The 5,224-nt window shown below is 36.7% G+C and overlaps 1 non-coding gene across 1 annotated transcript; it reads left to right on the top strand.

The window, feature by feature from the left end:
• Window positions 1-533: 533 nt before the first annotated feature.
• Window positions 534-640, top strand: LOC141645628 (small nucleolar RNA R71). Its single transcript, XR_012545106.1, has one exon. It is a non-coding gene; the product is annotated as a small nucleolar RNA R71 (small nucleolar RNA).
• The last annotated feature ends 4,584 nt before the right edge of the window (window positions 641-5,224 follow it).

The following is a 5,224-nucleotide window of genomic DNA, read 5'->3' as shown; positions in this document are numbered from 1 at the left end:
ATGTTGTTTGAGGGTTTTGAACATTTTGGCTTTTGTATGAGAGATTTGGATGGAACTTGGTGTTTTCATTGTAAAAATTTGAATAAGGGGTACCACTTTTGTAAGCTTGGAAAGCATTAACTTGTTCGGTTGTTCCCCTACACTCACTTGAGTCATGACCCAAAGTTCCACAATTCTCACATATCCTACTTGGGATTGATGAGGATGCCGTCATGGCATTGACATGTTGCTTTGATGTTTTTGAGTTTTCCTCAAGTCTAGCCATAGCTTGTTCAAACTTCAAGTTGATTGTGTCAATGTGAGCACTAAGTTGAGCACCCAATTGAGTAACGGAGTCCACTTCATACTTTCCTCCTCTAGTAGCCTTGCGAGGCCTACTATATTGTGAATTATGGACCGCCATTTCCTCAATCTTGTTCCATGTTTGATTGTCATCAACTTCGGTGAACATTCCATTTGATCCCATATTGAGAATGTTCCTTGAATCTTCATATAAACCATTCCAAAATTGTTGCACTAAAAACCATTCGCTAAGTCCATGGTGAGGACATGAGCGACAAATACCTTTGAACCGCTCCCAAGCTTCATACAAAGATTCTTCATCCCTTTGCTTAAAACCCGTAATTTGAGCTCTTAGCATGTTAGTCTTTTCCGGTGGGTAGAATTTTTTGTAGAAGGCTAGAGCTAACTTCTTCCAAGAATCTATTCCAAGGGTGGCCTTATCAAGGCCCTTCAACCATTGCTTTGCGGTGCCGATTAACGAAAAAGGAAATAAGACCCATCTTATTTGGTCTTGAGTCACGCCCGTTTGAGAGATAACTTCACAATAATCGCAAAAGGTTTCCATATGAGAATGAGGGTCCTCACTAGGCATTCCCCCGAATTGGCTCCTCTCAACTAGTTGTATGAAGGCGGACTTGGCAATAAAATTACCGGTGAGATGTTGCGGTGTAGGAGTACCATTTGATAGATCCTCCTCGGTGGGTATAGAGTGTGACGAGAATTTAGGCATTGTAGGTGGATTTTGTGGGATATTGTTTAATGGGTTCTCTTCTCCTTCTATTGCGAAAGGATTGACAAACTCACTAGTGGGTTGAACAACTTCACCAACACCTCCAAAATTCCTCCTAACAAGTCTCCTATTATTCGTCAAGGTTCTTTCGATTTCACGGTCAAAAGGTAACAAATTTCTTTGTAACCTTCTAGACATGCAAAATATCAAACAACTCGAAAACAATTAGAACAAACCTTGAGGAGTTTTACTTCCCCAAGGTGAAAAAGACACAACTAATAACAATAAAAGAAATCTTAAATCAATTAAACACCGTCCCCGGCAACGGCGCCATTTTTGATCGAGGCCATTTTGTGTTCACAATTAAGCATATGTGGTCGTTGGTCAATGGTCGATACAAAACACAATTTATACTCCACAAACAACTCTACAATTAGTAAAGAGGCAAGTAAAGGTCGGATCCCAAGGGACGGGTATTGAAATGAGAATTCTATTGTAACTAGTAGTGTCTAAGGGGTGTCACAAATTGGGTTGATGTAGAAGGTTACTAAACTAAAATAACAATGAAAATAAACAAGTAAGATGAATAAAATAAGGGGTGTAAACAATTGATTAAAAGCACTAGGGTGTCATGGGTTCATAGGGGAATCATGGGATATGATCATACAAACATGTTCTCAAATTATAAGCAAGCAATTATTGTTGTGATGGGTTGAGTTGGGTTATATCTTACAATCCTAGGAAAGTTTGGGTCCCGGAGCCGAATCGATTAGATTGTACAACACCTACAAGTCGACTTAATCTTTCCTACTCAACACATGCATGGTCTAACAAGACTCGAGTTGGGTTATGTCTTACAAGTCAAGTTGAAAGGATAGAAGATGATAGTAAATGCAAGGATTCATAGGCTTAGCATTTCATCAAATATAACATGTGCATGTATTAAGATCAAAACAAGCAAGCAAATAAGATATGAAAGCATATTAATTTAAGCATGAATCATTCCCCATGTTGGTTTCCCTAATCACCCATTAAACCCTAGCTAAGAGACTACTCACTCATTATCATATTGATCATGCTAGAAAGGTTGTCAATCATACTAACATAATGAAACATGATGAATAAATGAAAGTAATTAACAATAATTAAAAAGGGATTAAGAGATTATACCTACTAATGATTCCAAAATAATGATGCAAAGAATAATAGAAGAACTTGATGATTGATGGAAGGTTGTCAATCTCCCAATAAAACCCAATAATCTTCTAATTACCCAAAATAAAGGAAGAACAAGAGAGAGATTTAAAGAACTAAAACTTGGATTAAAACTTGATTAATACTTGATTACAATATTGAAGAGAGATTTGATTAATATTAACTACTCTAATTATTGATAAGAAGAACATGCCCCTCTAATTAGCCTAATGGGGTATTTATAGTGAAAATTAGGGAGGATGCATTAGGGTTAACTAAGGGCTAAACTAGTAATTACACTTTTTAAGTTGAGCAAGGAGAATCCGGTATTTTCTGAGAGAAGGGCTTCTCTTTTCGTAGCTTGAAGAATGAAAAACGTGCTGTACTGAAATCCGTGCGGATTGGAGTCGGGACGGCCGGATCTGGGCTGAGGAATCCGAGCGGATTCTTGTGCAAGACGCTCGGATTGTGCTGGGGGAATCCGAGCGGATTCCATGGTGGGACGCTCGGATTGGGCTGGACGGACGGATTTGGTACAATCCGTTCGGATTGTTGGTCAGCTTCAATTCTTCTTCTTTTCTTCCCTTTTCTTCATAAATTCCTTGGGGATTTCCTCGGGGACTCAAGGATCCTTTCTCAACATTGCTTTTCTACTAATGATATGTACAAAGGCCTTCTAGTCTTGTCTCTCCTTGATGCTTGGTCATTGAATACAATCAATTTAGCCTCGTTTTGCCATGAAAATGCAAGATTCTTACTCCTTTCCTACCAAGGGATCAAAATCTCAAAGAATATGCAAAACAAAGAACTAAAGATAAGAAATGACCCAAATAGGCACTAAAAAGCATGGAAACAATGGTAATTCGGGGGCTAAATATGCGCCAATTATGGTCACATCAGGTCGTCCTCTTTCGGATCTAAGTATGTGATCTTCTCATTCGTATCACTATTTTTCTTCATTTTCGATCAATTATTGTAGATCTACTATTTTCAGACGCTTTTCAATCTACTATTTTTTTCGATAATGTATTGCTAAATCATTTTCATTATAATGCAGGTTTTAATCATCCTCGGAGAATTATCCGATCAAGATTTAACGCAACAAAATCAATTTCGGAGCATTTTCGATCTACGATTTGTATGTCCTGTTCGCTCTCTTCAATACTTACTTCGTCAATTTTTGTTTATTAGGTTTTACTTATTGTTCATTGCTTAATATGTTTCGTTTTTGTTAATATTGTGCTTTTTTGTTGTTGTTGTTGTGGTGCTCTGTTGATTCTTCAATGTCGATATAGTTCTGTGTTTTTGTATCATGAAACTTGGAGGTGATATTGTGAATATTGGACTGATGTGTTGTTGTTAAACCTGAGTTAATTTTGTGAATTTTGGAGTCGTTTTTGTGAATCTGGTGGATATTATGTGAATCATTCTCATTATAAATGCAGGAAGTTAAACCTGCCTCATGATTGTAATCTTTTTATGATGAGTTTATGTGAATGCTTGTCTGAAGCATAGACCTTATCTTGCGAAACCTATAGACCACTTTGTCCATAGTTGGTCATTTGTAAAACTTCATCTGAATGCTTTACCTTGTTTTGATATGGCTTTTAATCCTACTTATCTGGAATGTACTTATACGAAACATGACATTTTGTGTATGTGTATGAAATGTATTACTTATTATGTTTTAGTTATTTTCATTTTTTTTTGTCTGAACTGTTTTAGTTATTTATATGCCTAGGTCAATTGCTCCTGTTTGCGTATACATTGCCAACTATGGACACTTGGTGTACGGGTCGGGTAGTCGATATATTTGAAGAAGCAGAGTTTGAGCTCATTAAATGGATATGCTAGCTTGCCGGACAGCTTGGTGACTATAGGGATAGACTAGTACTGTTCATTTGAAATATAATTTAGTAGCTACATTCCCTATCACGCAAGGGTACACTTTTAAGTCTTACAAATGTGTTCTTAAGGTATTACTATGCTCAAACTCTGCCTCATCTGTACAATCCTTTGGGTTGTATTAAAACGAAATTTTAGGTTACCTTTCTTTCCATGTACTAGTAGAAAGAATATGTATCATAGATGAAGATGATAACGATGAAGATCGATCCCTACAAACAAGCCTTTCTCACGACCTATATTTTCTGCCATATCCCAACATTTGTGTTGCTCATTTAGCCCGGCCTTCTAGTTGTGACGGTTTCCTGGCTAAATGAGCAACACCAAATGGTGGGATATGGCAAAACATATATGCCATGAGAAAGACTTGTTTTGGAGGGATCGATTATCTTCATCGTCCTCATCTTCATCTTTGATATATTTGCTTTCTTGTACATCTAAAGAAAGCTTGCCTACAATGCCCTTATAATATAACACAAGGAATTGTACAGAAGCAGGCTGAATATGAGGACAAGAATACCTTATGAACACAAATGTAGGACTTAAAGTTGTACCCTCGCGTGATAGGGATGTAGCTACTAAATTATATTTCAAATGAACCTATTATGTTTAGTTGTCGGTCGGTGTACTTAGGTCTATCACCGTTAGTATTTAATCTTACTTTTGTATACTTGCTAAGGCACCCTTGTATAAATATGTAATCAGTAGTTTTCTATTTCGGATGTTGTATCAACATAATGTATGAATACTATGTTCTATTAATCAAGTTTATTTTCCTTTTATTTTGTCAATCCTCGAGCATCTATCTTTCATAATAACTTCGAATACAACTTTCATAATAATTTAGCTGGCATGCACTTGATGAGATTCTGTTACGTCTCTCGATCTTTCGTAATGTTGATTCATAATTACGTGAATCCTATACTTGATTTTGTGAATCTTGGAGTAGTTGTTGTGAAACCTAGATCTGCCATTGTGAAACTTATTCATTTAGTTACTAACCTACTATGCGTTCCTATTATTATTTTTAGTGAATTATGGAGTCTTGGTGCAAAGGGTGTGTCGTGAATGCTTTTGAAGAAGACGAATCGTCATTTCGTGCAGCTTTATGTC

This window comes from Silene latifolia, chromosome 2 (assembly GCF_048544455.1).
Source record: "Silene latifolia isolate original U9 population chromosome 2, ASM4854445v1, whole genome shotgun sequence".
Classification (NCBI taxonomy): Eukaryota; Viridiplantae; Streptophyta; class Magnoliopsida; order Caryophyllales; family Caryophyllaceae; genus Silene; species Silene latifolia.
Note: the sequence above shows the minus strand (reverse complement) of the source record. Positions and strands in the feature narration are given on the sequence as shown.